The 15,998-nt window shown below is 35.6% G+C and overlaps 1 pseudogene; it reads left to right on the forward strand.

Moving 5' to 3' along the window:
• The first annotated feature begins 371 nt into the window (after nt 1–371).
• On the forward strand, nt 372–15,116 carry LOC130052427 (bifunctional 3'-phosphoadenosine 5'-phosphosulfate synthase-like; annotated as a pseudogene).
• Nucleotides 15,117–15,998: the final 882 nt, after the last annotated feature.

A 15,998-nucleotide genomic window follows, 5' to 3' on the forward strand; every position in this document is an offset into this window, starting at 1 on the left:
TTTACCAACAATTGTGCAATGAATTACGCTAATTGAATTACAATAAAAGTATGTCAACTCCATGCTTACAATAAGATAGATATTTTTTTTTTCAAAAATTGATAAATATAACCAAAAACCGGAAGTTTTTAAGTCTTTAGGATAGAAACTTCACAATTATCAATTAAAACAAAAAATCGACTTTAGGGTCGAAATGTCTCAGTTATGGAAAAAAAATATCTTATTGGGTCGAAACGTCTAAGGTCGAAATGTCTTTGAGGTCGAAACGTCTTAGTTATATATAAAAAAATAAGTGGGACGCTTCGACCCAAAATGGGGTCGAAACGTCCTAGGTTGAAACGTCTTCCGAGTCGAAACGTCCCGTTACCATTCTATGTACCGATATTCAGCTATCATTGGGATTCAGTGAAGTGTGAAAAGCAAACAGTGTGTTGCACTTTACCAATGCTGTAGGTACATATTTTGAGTGTAAATATCACTGTGTGTAATCTCGTGCGTCAGAGGTCGTGAGGAGCTACAGACCTGAATGTTTTCATTCACATGGCAGCTCGATCTATAAAGTGTGTATATGTATATTGTAGAGTTGTGTGCGTGGCAGTTCATTCACTGTGAAGTATTTCTGACATGTCGGAGAAAACATCAAATAGTGTAAGTGTGTGAATTTTATCTTTTAAATCAACAATACTGTTGTGTCTAATGAAGTTAAAAGAATGTTCACGTTGATTTAATATTGCTGTTATGACTCTGCTTTGCTTTAATGTATAGAGTATGACATTGTTATAAAGGATTATTTTGTCGGAGCAGGTTAAACATTCCTGATGTACAGAAATTAAGTTTCCTCACCTGTCAGACGATGTTGGTATGGCTCCCTTCACATGAGAGTTTATACACGTGTACAGTGCAATACTAAAGGGCATGCTGTATATTGTGTTAGGAATGGGAAGGCATCGGATTTCCTTTTCAGCTCACATGGGCTGAAAGTCGGATCAAAATCTTCATTATCATTGCTTTTCACATTTTTGTATTCTTCTCAATAACCATGCAGACCAATTTAAATCAAATTTGGCACAAAGTTTTATTTATTGGCCATGTTCCTCTTCAAGGGGAGATAATTAAAAATTACGGAAATAGAGTATATGTGGTTTTGAAAATCTTTTTTCTCATAAATCACTGAATTAAATATTACAAAATTAACAGGAAGCTTTCATATGTAATCAAGATTTGTTCAATCATCTTTTCGAGAACCCAAAGGGTAACAAGAATCAGGACACCTAGATTCCGTGTGAGACCACCACAGGTTTTTTTTTAAATTTTACATGGAGAAAATTCAACTGCTCGGGTTAGTGATGTGACTGGTAATCCTCTTGTTTCAAAGTTCATTCTCAGGTCACAGGTATATATGTCAGATGATTTGTACTACAGAGCCAAGAGTTTATTTTGAAAGGGCAAGCCATGGCTTCTACCTTACACACATGTTGGAGTATTTTCAGCATTGCTGTTAACACACAATTAATAAGTGATTGATCTGACTGTTTCTCAAACCATCTACACCAGTTGCACTTTCATAAATCTCAAGATAATTCAAGGTGCTTTAGATATCCAGGATATGAGTAATAAAGCTATGCATTTTGTACTTTTGTTTTTCAGACGCATGCAGTACAGAGAGCCACAAATGTGGCGTTCCAGAAACACCACGTCACCCGCGACAAGCGAGGGAAAGTGGTGGGAGCCAAAGTTGGGTTCCGCGGTTGTACCATTTGGCTGACAGGTCTGTCAGGAGCTGGAAAGACCACCATTTCCTTTGCCTTGGAAGAATATTTGGTCAGTCAGGGCATCCCTGCTTACAGTTTGGATGGAGACAACATTCGTACCGGGCTTAATAAGAACCTCGGCTTCACACCAGTGGACCGTGAGGAAAATATCCGACGTATCTCGGAGGTAGCCAAACTGTTTGCTGATGGTGGTATTGTGTGTATCACAGCCTTCATCAGCCCCTTTAAGAAGGTAGGTCAGAGTACTATACTTATAAGTACATTTCATTGAGGCAGTAGTATGCATTAGTTGGTGTTATTTTTAAGTACCCTCTTCACACAAGAAGAATTATGCACTGAGAGGGAGAATTCATTATGTTCTAGATTCATTACGCAATATTAGATTTCAAGATTGTTAGAAGTGTTTATATAAAACAATGCATCATAAGTTTTGAATTTGCTAATAATGAATTTTTCTTGATGTCAACAAGAAATATACAATTATCGTTCTGTTATAATCATGCACAACAGACAATTTGCATTAAAAGCCAGTTGAGCACCATAGTGACATATCTGGATGGAAAATCACTTAAGTGATTTTAATAATGAGTAGTCAGCTAAATGTGGCCTGTGTAAGGTCATGTAGAATTGTATACTCAGTTCTAAAGAATCACTGTTTCAACATCAGTTCTCTAGAATGTAAAAGGACTTTTAAAATGTAGTTATGTAAAATACATAAAAGCTAGAAATATTGTTTCACAAGAGAGGCTTCTCTTGAATGATTGTGAATATGATTACTCATGATGTATATAATAAGGCATCTGCAGTATATGGAAGATGGCCATGTCTGAATAATGGAAGATCAATTGTCACAAGTGTCCTGATTATAATGTCACAAATGTGACAAAATACTTCCAAGTTTTTCATGATGAATGTACATAAATACATGTACCCTTCTGCACCAGTCTGAGCTAACTGTATAGTGATTGTTAATTCCCCATTACCAGTCTGAGCTAATTGTACAGTGATTTGTTAATTCCCTCATTACCAGTCTGAGCTAACTGTATAGTGATTTGTTAATTCCCCATTACCAGTCTGAGCTAATTGTACAGTGATTTGTTAATTTCCCCATTACCAGTCTGCGCTAACTGTACAGTGATTCGTTAATTCCCCCATTACCAGTCTGAGCTAATTGTACAGTGATTTGTTAATACCCCCATTACCAGTCTGAGCTAATTGTACAGTGATTTGTTAATACCCCCATTACCAGTCTGAGCTAATTGTACAGTGATTCGTTAATTCCCCCATTACCAGTCTGAGCTAATTGTACAATGATTTGTTAATTTCCCCATTAGCAGCCTGAGCTAACTGTACAGTGTTTTAATTCCCCCATTACCAGTCTGAGCTTACTGTACAGTGATTTGTTAATTTTGACAATTTGTGATTGTAACTTTGTATTGAACTTTAGTATAAAAGTTATCTTTCTGTGAATGCTAAATAAGGAGCTTAGACCTGCTTGCAGTTACTGATTTTAAAAACCATTTCTTAAGGGTTGTGCCTATTTCCATGAACAAATTACTGAGTCGTGTTTTGTTTTTGGTGATGAGCTTGATATAGAATATAGTGGATTGATTAGAGCAGTACTTTGCCTATCATTTATAGTGTAGCATGATGAGTTTAGGAACATGAATCAATGTTAGAAGGCCTGTAATTGTATTGGTAACTTTATATCCAATATCCACTATTGTCTCGCACAATAACTGAAGAATAAGGCAGATTACAAAAGCCTGGTCTTGCACTAAACATTAAACTTTTTCTGGGAATTGATTTTTAAAAGTCGTTCTTTCGGCTTCCACATAATCTCTTCAATGACCCGTTCTTTTCTTTTGAATCACAAAATGTTTTTTACTTTCAGCTCATTTGACAGAAGCCGTAAATTTTTACACTCATCAGATATAAACATTTTCTTTTCAAGTTGTGATAATGAAACATGAAGGATAAACATGCTCAACACAAAGCTAGAAGTAAAGCTGTCCATATCACAAATGATAGGAGTAGTTACACAAATGGTGGGAGTAGTTACGCAAATGATAGGAGTATAGTTACACAAATGATGGGAGTAGTTACACAAATGATGGGAGTAGTTACACAAATGATAGTAGTAGTTACACAAATGATATGAGTAGTTACACAAATGATGGGAGTAGTTACACAAATGATGGGAGTAATTACACAAATGATGGGATTATAGTTAAACAAATGATGGGAGTAGTTACACAAATGATGGGAGTAATTACACAAATGATGGGAGTAGTTGCACAGGAGATGGGAGTAGTTACACAAATGATGGGAGTAGTTACACAAATGATGGGAGTAATTACACAAATGATGGGATTATAGTTAAACAAATGATGGGATTATAGTTAAACAAATGATGGGAGTAGTTACACAAATGATGGGAGTAGTTACACAAATGATGGGAGTAATTACACAAATGATGGGAGTAGTTGCACAGATGATGGGAGTAGTTACACAAATGATGGGAGTAGTTACACAAATGATAGGAGTAGTTACACAAATGATAGGAGTAGTTACACAAATGATAGTAGTAGTTACACAAATGATGGTAGTAGTTACACAGTAGATGGGAGTAGTTACACAAATGATGGGAGTAATTACACAAATGATGGGATTATAGTTAAACAAATGATGGGATTATAGTTAAACAAATGATGGGAGTAATTACACAAATGATGGGAGTAGTTGCACAGGAGATGGGAGTAGTTACACAAATGATGGGAGTAGTTACACAAATGATGGGAGTATAGTTACACAAATGATGGGAGTAGTTACACAAATGATGGGAGTAGTTACACAAATGATATGAGTGTTACACAAATGATAGTAGTAGTTACACAAATGATATGAGTAGTTACACAAATGATGGGAGTAGTGACACAAATGATGGGAGCAGTGACACAAATGATGGGAGTAGATGTGAGTAGTTACACAAATGATGGGAGTAGTTGCACAAATGATGGGAGTAGTTACACAAATGATGGGAGTAGTTACACAGATGATGGGAGTGTTACACAAATGATATGAGTAGTTACACAGATAATGGGAGAAGTTACACAAATGATGGGAGTAGTTACACAAATGATGGGAGTAGTTACACAAATGATGGGAGTAGTTACACAAATGATGGGAGTAGTTACACAAATGATAAACAGTTGTGAAATAAAAGAGTTTGTGTGAGCGATATCAAGAGACTCAATAATGACTTAATTATTTAATCTAAATTGATATCAAACTTTTTTGCTATTGGAAATTTTACAAAAAAAAATAGTATTGGGGCATAGGTTTATTTTTCATTGTTTGACTATTTGTTACAGGATCGTGAACACGTTCGAGAACTCCATGAGGCAGCAGGTCTTAAATTTGTGGAGTGTCATGTAGACACGCCCATTGAAATCTGTGAGAAACGAGACGTGGAGGGACTATACAAGAAGGCGAGGGCAGGTGAAATCAGAGGTCAGTAATTCACTAAACATTGTGTTGTTGAAGGCATGCTATTGTTAGTAGTCTCTCTCTCTCTCTCTGTCTCTCTCTCTCTCTCTCTCTCTCTCTCTCTCTCTCTCTCTCTCTCTCTCTGATCACTATTCAGGGCTTGTCTCTTGTTGTAGGTTTTACTGGAGTAGATCAGGTGTACGAGTCCCCAAACAACCCAGAAGTGTTACTGAAGGCAGGGAAGGACACCGTAGATGAATGTGTTCAGAACATTGTCCCACCTAGTGGATGTTGTGAGTATTGAGTACAAATTCTGTCAAGACCTTCCCAGCTGGTAAAACAGAGTTCATGTTCATACGGTTGCAGTTGGTCTGAGCTACAAAGAAATTGAAGCAATAATGGGGTGATTATGCCCCAAACATTCAAAATCTTCAAATCAGGATGAAATTTTACTTAAAGTCCAAATACATGTAAAATGTTTGACTTTTAAAATGATCAAAATTCACAACTTTATTGTGTTTCCTATTGAAATGATGCCATTCATAATGTCATTACAACAAAAACAATCAAATGAATTGCGGGGCAAAAAAAATCTTTTTATGAATGCAGTGTTTTTGGTTTCAATTGGAAATACATCAACCATTTCTGAATATATTGTTTGAGTCTTTTAAGAAAACAATTAGTCAACAACATAGAACAACATAGAACAATTTGTAAGAAAAAAATTCATACTGTAATCAAGAAAATAATGGATTTTTTAAGACATTCCAGTAAAAAGAATTTTCCTTATCACAATGCAGCTATCTTAAAAGTGAATCCTTTTGTAGGAAGTGGTACCACCAGGGACTATACACAATGTACGGGAGTTGTTTGTCTCCGAGAATCGTATCAAAATTACGAAGGTGGAGGCAGATCAATTACCAGCTCTCAGCATCAATAAGGTGAGTAGTGTTCAACATCATTATTTTCTTCAACATTCATTTATTTATAATGAATGTAATCATTATCTTTGTAATAATGTTACCAAACTGATACAGATTTTATACAAAACAACTGTACATAGCTGTATGTTTTTCCATGTTATGAACAAGAACATCAGCTGGTATAACACTGTCCATTTAAGATTTATGTGTATGATACAAATGCACTGACTGTCTTCTTCAGATTGACTTGGAGTGGACCCAGGTTTTGTCGGAGGGTTGGGCCACGCCCCTTAGCGGGTTTATGAGGGAGAGGGAGTATCTCCAGTGTCAACACTTCGGATGTCTGTTGGATGGTATGTTACGATACAAGGAAAATCAAACAAATAACGAAAACATGAATCATGCCGTGACAGACAGTAAAACAAAGGAAATAAGAATATCGTTACTCCTATATGACTCATTTGCAATTTCATTTGGTAATTCAATGATTTTTATATGCAATCACCTGAATCCTAAAAGCTTGTTTCCAAGAAGATGGGACATGTCTCTTGTACTGTTAGGTTGAGTGAGAGTGGGGGGTATATGTTAGCTGGACATGTCTCTTGTACTGTTAGGTTGAGTGAGAGTGGGGGGTATATGTTAGCTGGACATGTCTCTTGTACTGTTAGGTTAAGTGAGAGTGGGGGGTATATGTTAGCCGAACATGTCTCTTGTACTGTTAGGTTGAGTGGGGGGGGGGGGGGTATATGTTAGCCGGCAGTGACTTGTCCAGTAATGTTACTCTGTCTTCTTTACCTTTAAGTGGAGTGACCAATCAGTCTATTCCGATCGTGTTGCCGGTGTGTACAGAGGATAAAGAGAGACTGGACGGATGTGCTGCCTTCACCCTGAAATACGAAGACAAGAGTATCGCCATTATACGCAAACCCGAGTTTTATCCCCATAATAAAGAGGAGCGCTGCTGTCGGCAGTTTGGCACTAGTCACAGAGGTCATCCATATGTTAAGGTCAGCTGACAGAATTTACTTTTTTATTGTGGAACATTCTACCCTCCGTTATTTATTTCCTAATGCATAGAAAAATAATTTTGATCCTTTTTCTTGTTTGTCTGTGTAAGTGGTACGTGTTTGGTATTTTACAGCTTTGGTACAGTGATCACAGCAACTTATATTTAAAAAAATGACAAAATAGAAATACAGTGCAACTCCTCAATACTGGCTTGATGTCGGTCTGTAAAATATGGTCAGTTTAGAGGGGTGGTCAGTTTACAAAAAATTCACCACTACTGATGAATTAATTTATGTCCCTTTTCCAAAGTATATCCTGTTCACTGTCATTCTTATCGATTTTCTGTCGACTTTTAATACTTGCACTTTAAAAAAGCATTTTTTGCAGCATATAATGTATTCCACACTTTACATAAGAAATCAATTTAAAGAATCATTCATGAAATGATTTCACTGCAATGTGTTCGTAATTTTTTTAATTTGAGGAGAATAATGTATAAAGCAGACTGTTCATTACTTGTAAGTGCATACAAGCTGTAAAACAAAATTAAACAATTCAGGTGCTTTTCACTTTGATATACTGTTGAAATGCTGTGGGGTAATTACATGTAATTGATAAAGTGTTCACATAAGTCTCTAATTTACAATACCTTTACTACCGTAAATTCTATTTCTGAAATCGATTTCCAGGTTGACTCGTGTTATGGAGTTTCACTGTATTAGGATATTACAACATTGTAAATCTCTGACAGTATTCATCTCTTTGTTTAGGGTATGTGATACTTGATTTCGGTCCTTATTATAACCATGTATCATGATTTATCAGTTCAATGTATTTAATAATGATAAATCGGTGTGCAATATTTATTATAATATCTCGGTATGCAATATCAGTATGATATCTCAGTATGCAATATCAGTATGATATCTCAGTATGCAATATCGGTATGATATCTCAGTATGCAATATCAGTATGATATCTCACTATGCAATATTTATTATAATATCTCAGTATGCAATATCAGTATGATATCTCAGTATGATATCTCAGTATGCAATATCAGTATGATATCTCAGTATGATATATCAGTATGATATATCAGTATGCAATATCAGTATGATATCTCGGTATGCAATGTCAGTATGATATCTCGGTATGCAATATTTATTATAATATCGCGGTATGCAATATCAGTATGATATCTCAGTATGCAATATCAGTATATCTCAGTATGCAATGTCAGTATGATATCTCAGTATGCAATGTCAGTATGATATCTCACTATGCAATATCAGTATGATATATCAGTATGATATCTCGGTATGCAATGTCAGTATGATATCTCGGTATGCAATATTTATTATAATATCGCGGTATGCAATATCAGTATGATATCTCAGTATGCAATGTCAGTATGATATCTCAGTATGCAATGTCAGTATGATATCTCAGTATGATATCTCAATATGCAGTATGTAGTGATGTCTCTGTATGCAAACCAGTCTTAAGGTCACCCGAGTCACTCAGGTGAACTATTGCTGTTAGTCTACATGTACATCCGTTGCCATTCTTTGCGAGTTGAATACTAAACAATTTTTAACTTCTTCTTGATAACTACCATTCCAATTCTTTTCTTTGGTATGAAGCATCTTTTGGACAAGGGGGACATAAATTGTAATTTCCAGGACTCCTGTACCCTTGGGCCCTTAGGGGTAGGGCAAAAACTGCCAAAAATTGACCGATTTTCAAAAATCTTCTTCTGTACAACCACACACATCTGGTAAAAAAAAATTAATTGCTTAGTCGTGTAGAACAGGAAGGCCGCTACCACACTTCAAAATTTCATGATCCCCGGGGTAGAGGTTCTGACTCCAGGGTGGGGCCAAACTTGGCATATAGTATTTATGTGTAAAACATAAATATCATGTTCTTTACTACTATTGATGCTAAATTGAAACTAAATAGGTTTTTAGAAGGAACCCTTTACTAAATTGTGAATTTCACAACCCCAGGGTTCTAACTCTAGGACAGGTCCAAAACAGTCATATAGTGTTAATATAACATACATGTATGTTGTATCTCATGTAAAATCTTCCATCAGCAGTAGTACTTTAGGGGGGGGGGGATTTGTGTATGAAGAACACATCTTGGTTTATACTACTGCTGAATATTAGAATTTAGCATAGATATGCAAAATAAAAATGTCATAGCCCTTGGGACTAGTGATACTTTTAACTCAGGTGATTGATAAGGCCTGTAGGCCTCTTGTTGATTTAATATCTCAGTATGCAATATTTGATGATGTATTTGAATGCAGTATTTATATGATATCTCCATATATAGAATTTAATAATATCTCAGTGTGTAGTATTTAATGATATTTAGTGTAGTATCTGAGTTTGCAGTAACTTAAGAATATAAATAAGAAAATATCGAAACAGAACATGTGTATAGCTGGAAATTTAAACAAAACCAAAACAAATAATAAAATGTTTATAAAGATGTAAATATTCTTTTTTATTAAAAATTACTTAGCAGAGTCATATGAATTAGAACTTACAAGACATTGAATTGTGGCAACTTTTCTATTGAAGATGATCTAAGAGAGTGGGGACTGGCTAGTAGGGGGAGACCTGTCTGTGATAAAAAGAATAAAATGGAATGATGGCCTGGATGAATACAGACTTACCCCAATGGAGCTCCGCAACAAGTTCAGAGAATTAGGTGTATGTACTATTTTGACTGTCATAGGAAGTACTGGTAAATGAATGCAGTTTCTTTGTTTTATGTATGCAGATAGGGATCAGTTACAGAAATAATGAGTGCATGCCTCTGGTTTTCAGGCTGATGCAGTGTTTGCCTTCCAGCTACGCAATCCTATACACAATGGTCATGCCCTATTGATGGCAGATACCAAACGCAAACTGTTAGAGAAAGGATACAGCAAACCAGTATTACTACTGCATCCTCTAGGTATGTGTTCAGGAGTCAATTATTCCTTTATCCTTAGGTATGCTGACAGGAGTCCATTAATCCTACATGTATATTCTCTAGAGTCAATTACTCCTGTATCCTCTAGGTATGCTGACAGGAGTCAGTTTTTTGTTTTTAATTCAGATGATATACTGTATCCAAATTTATTTTCATACCTTCTCCTGCAAATGAAGTGGGGGGGGGGGGGGGGGGATTGGTTTCACTCTGTCCACCTGCTAGTACGACCATCCGTCTGTAGACACACTTTGGAGATTTTCCCGGAGGCTGTTCATTTACTTTATGCCTTTATACTATGTATTCTTAGACAGATTCTTTCAATTTTGACATAGTTATAACCATTTTTTATTTTTTTTTTTACTCCTTCCCTTGAACAACTTGTTGGGGGTTCATCGGTTTTATCCTGTCTGTCTGTATTTCTAATCATCTGTTACTGACACATTTAATGGCTTCAGCAGAGTTAAGTTGTATTTCTATTCATCTGTTACTGACACATTTAATGGCTTCAGCATAGTTAAGTTGTGAATCAAACCAGTGACCAAAGAGCTATTCTGTGTTACTCAGTTTGCACCTCCTCCTTTTTACAATATGAATATTGATATATCAGCAAATTTTGTCCATGGTTTATTTAAAAAATAAATATCAGTACACATGAGGAAATGAACTGTGACACGTTACACTAGAATACTTCATGGAGCATGTTAACGATTCCTGAAAAGTATGCCAGCATAAAGTGTTGCCAGTTGATCCCTTTCATGTATTTTCTAAACTGAAATAATTTTTTTCGTATATTTACATTCTACTTTCATTTCTGTCGGAATTTCCAACTGTTAAAATAGACATGTACTATATTATCAAGATTCATATGCACATTGTTCACATCAACATTTCATTCGTTAGGCAAAAACATTGGAAATGTTCGTATATGTACATGTGTAAATGCATAAATATGCAAATTCATTTTTAAATTGTCTGTTTTAGAATATATACTTTTAATTGCCTGTTTTAGGATTTATACATTTAATTGTCTGTTTTAGGCTATATGCATTTAATTGTCTGTTTCAGGATATATGCATTTCATTGTCTGTTTTAGGATATATGCATTTCATTGTCTGTTTTAGGATTTATACATTTAATTGTCTGTTTTAGGATTTATACATTTAATTGTCTGTTTTAGGCTATATGCATTTAATTGTCTGTTTCAGGATATATGCATTTCATTGTCTGTTTTAGGATTTATACATTTAATTGTCTGTTTTAGGATTTATACATTTAATTGTCTGTTTTAGGCTATATGCATTTAATTGTCTGTTTCAGGATATATGCATTTCATTGTCTGTTTTAGGATTTATACATTTAATTGTCTGTTTTAGGATTTATACATTTAATTGTCTGTTTTAGGCTATATGCATTTAATTGCCTGTTTTAGGAGGGTGGACGAAGGATGATGATGTGCCATTACCTACACGTATGAAACAACACAAGGCAATCCTGGATGAGAAAGTTCTAGACCCAGATTCCACAGTGTTAGCCATCTTTCCTTCTCCAATGATGTACGCAGGACCAACAGAGGTGAGAACAATGCAAAATTAAAAGTAGTAACTGTCAGAAGAGAGGTTAGGGAAGTAACTGTGTTAGTGTTTTGAAGGTTAGAGAATACATTGTCAAAAGTGGTCAGAAGTAAAAGTTTACCAGTCCTGGGTGATTGTTATTTTAAGCTATACTATGATATAAAACCTGAATATTATGAAGAGAGATCTTTGGAATAAAGTGATTATAAACACACAAACATATTTAAAAAATGTGTAGTGTCAAAGGAGGAAATGCATGAGAGGAATTTGTGATTGGTTCGGGAATTGAATCTCGAACCCCTGTATTACTAGTTAAGTGCTATAACCACTAAACTATCCAGTCCTATCCAACTCCATCTTCCTATTAGCAAATTGTACTGCATACATATGTTTGAAAGTCGAAAAAGTTGGTGTTTCTTGGATCATACAAAGCAGCAGTTTGAATTGAGGGTTTTATCATATAGCCTGTTGATTTCAGGTACAATGGCATGGTAAAGCTCGGATGTCAACAGGGGCTAATTTCTACATTGTGGGTCGTGACCCTGCTGGTATACCACATCCAGACGGTACACGAGACTTATTCGACCACACACACGGAGCCAAGGTGAGATTTTTTTATCCAGCAAAATGCATTCTCCCAAACATCATTGCAGTGAAAATTCCATGAACTTTTATGTTCCTAATTTTATGTGAAACTTCTTGACAATTTAAAAGAATAAAATGCTTAGAAATGGTGCGAGATAAAGTGGTTCCTATAAGTGTCTCTTTTTTGTATGCACAAGTTTGTATGGAACTTTTACTTTGATGCAGGGACAAATACCACATGATTAACGCCAGGATTTTTCTGTACAGGTCTTGACCATGGTGCCAGGACTGACACACTTAGAAATCGTACCCTTCAGAGTGGCAGCTTACAACACAAAACTACGACAGATGGATTTCTACAACCCAGAGCGCAAGGAAGACTTCGACTTTATATCGGGAACACGTATGAGAAAACTTGCCAGGGAGGGGCAGGATCCTCTAGATGGATTCATGGCTCCCAAGGCCTGGAAAGTCCTGTCAGAGTTTTACCAGTCCCTCAAGCAGTAGCCAGAAGTAAATTCATCACAACAGGAAGTGACATCGTCTCAGTCATGATCAGGAAGTGGTACACCTCATCAGCAGACATTTCAATAGATACCTATTTTTTGTTTGGTTTTTCATAAATGGACCAGTATTAACTTTATTATATATGACAGTTTTTGATATATATTTTAATTATATGTTTATAGGTAGACATTTTATGTTTTACTTCAGGAGGACCATAGGTATTTCTTCATGTAAATCTTAATATAACAACTATATATATACGTATATGCTAATTACTTAAAGAACAGTTCAATCTCCATTTTTTAAAAAAAAATTTGCTGAAGATTTTTATGTTATTTTAATGGTTGTAAAGAGAACACACAGCTCCGTTATTTTTTTGTCTTTGTTTTATATGTTTAAGATGTTTTTATAGACAGGTACGAAACTGCAGTATTATTTTCATTGTCGAAAATATCCATGATAGTATTATATGGTGTAGAGTTAAAACTGGTATGGAGGCAAAAGATATATATTTTGCTTTATGTTATTTACCACCTGAACACAGTGTTTTTTACGACCATTACGATATTAATACTTGTATTTTCCAATTACTAGAAGATTCAATCAGTAGATATAAAGGTATGGGTTCTGTATATGTTTTAGGGGATTTAAATGCCAGGACAGGCGAAAGCGACGATTTTATAAGTGATGACTGTTTAAAATTTATTGTTCCTGAACAAAATTTGCCTTTTGTTTATGAAAATGGCAAAGAGCTTCATAAACGATGTAATTCTGATACTAGTGTAAATAAATACGGTAGAAAGTTGCTAGATTTGTGCAGATCTTCAGACCTGTGGATTGTTAATGGTAGGCATCCCGGTGATTTGGCTGGTGAGTTTATATTCTATTGTTCTAGAGGATGCAGTGCTATCGATTACTTATTGACAGGAAGTGTATTGTTTGATAGTATCTGATTTTTCTACAGGTACATTTAATATTTTTTCTGACCATTCACCCATAACTTTTGCAATTTCTGGTATTAGATGTAATGGTTTTACAATTGTTCAAGAAGATATTTCTTCAACTGGTAGAACCACGTATCTTCGTTTCATCTACAGTAATGCCCCGCTATATTGCCCGCCGTTATAATTCCACCCCCGCCAAGTCCCGTTTTCCTCTTTATGTAAAACCCAGTTATAACGCCATCCCTCGCATACTGCCATCCGCCAACTTATTTACAGGTACGATTTGGTCAATTACCGTTATAATCACCCCCACTAATTATCGCCAATCCAAGGCAGGAAAATTTCAGTGAGCAGGCTTAACCAATTATCCGCCGTTAGTCTCCAGGTATCAAAGTTCGGAGCAGATAATAAGTTACGTAAACGATAATCATCTGAGTTAAAATATGCAATATTGTTTTTGAAATCTGAGTATGGCGGACACACCGAAATCTAATAGCACATTGATGTAGTAGACAAAATTTGTTTGATATCTTATGACAGCTGTACACACACACACACACACACCCCTCCACCGATATAATGCCACCCCCGTTATAATGCCAAAATTGCATAGGTACAAATGTTGGCGTTATAACGGGGGTTCACTGTATATGCTATGTGTAGGAATCATGGTGATACCTGCATGTTGCATGTAAACGCTTTCATGAAAATCTCGGTTACACTTTACATGTATCCTAAAATTATTTTACACATGCAAGATCACTTCGAAAATGGGTTATTTCCATTTTTTTTAAGAATCTAAGTTGATCTGTCTATAGTGCGCAGCTGTCCCATGCTGATACCTGTGGAAACCACATGCTTATTTACGCCTCGTGCAAACTGTTGTTTTATTTTACCCATCACTAGTACTGTGCAAGTTTCTTAATATTTATGTACAGACGATCGGTGATTAATTGCGCAGATTTATTGTAATGATTGGTATCTGTGACGTTTTAAAGCGGTCACTCGTTCTCAGCCAGGTCACGTGTACATGTTGATGGGTATAGATATTTCATTATGCATTAGAATCATGTTTAGTCTAGTGTATATCTAATCGTTTCTGAAGATGATAATCGTATTTAAAAAAAATAAATCAATTGAAATTTAAAAAAAAAAATATGGAATTCATTTATGGTCATAAATCAGGGTTTTTTTTAGTAAGCATTTACTGCCCTAACTTTATGTAATTGTATTCTACTGAAGTGTTAATACCTGTCGTTTATTACTTTCAGCCCTTCACTAGATATTGTATGCTCGCCATATTGAATAAAGTGTCTTCTACAAACACCAAGTGTTTACGATATTAAGTTTTACACGTGTTATTCAATTTGAATGCACACACTGTTGTAGTTATGAGATTACATCTTATCTTTAAATATTTCACATTTTATTGGAAGTATATTTATGGAGACCATATCAAAACGAAAACACAGAATTTTGTATTATCTACTTTCGGATTCAGTCAACACCCCAAAGTATAAAGAAAGGTGAAGATAACGAACAGTGATCAATCTCATAACTCCTAAAAGCAATACAAAATAGAGAGTTGGTCAAACATGGACCCCTGGACACACCAGAGGTGGGATCAAGTGCACATCCCCTGTCGACCGGTCACACCCTCCGTGAGCCTTATACCCTGATCAGGTAAACGGAGTTATTCGTAGTCAAAATCAGTGTGCCAAGAACGGTCTAACAATTGGTATGAAGCATGTCGGACAGCATTTGACCTAATGATAAGTTGTATTGACGAACTAGATCGTTATAACGACCATAGAATTTGCTAAATGCTGACTTCAACCGAGACTGTTGAAACCCGTGTACCATCAACTTGTTTGTCAGTAGCTTGCCTCGATTTAAAAACTGACTATACCCAGAACAAGCTCTTGCGTGATGAAACTCTCTCCAAATACACGAAGACGTAACGCGGGAATTGACATCGTTCATATAAAAGACCCAAGTATACACGATATCACGATTGATTCACTTTCACATTACGTCAACAGACAATTAGTTCCACGTCATATTCGCACAAATTTATACTCTGTTCCATTGAGAGTTTTGAATACGTTATATGAAGAAGTCAAAGCTAGTCCATATTTGGATTTTTCAACACCAGAATTCTATGATTATGGATGTTGTCCATCACATGCCCTTTAAACCACTGCGGTT

Source organism: Ostrea edulis, chromosome 2, assembly GCF_947568905.1.
Source record: "Ostrea edulis chromosome 2, xbOstEdul1.1, whole genome shotgun sequence".
Taxonomy (NCBI): domain Eukaryota; kingdom Metazoa; phylum Mollusca; class Bivalvia; order Ostreida; family Ostreidae; genus Ostrea; species Ostrea edulis.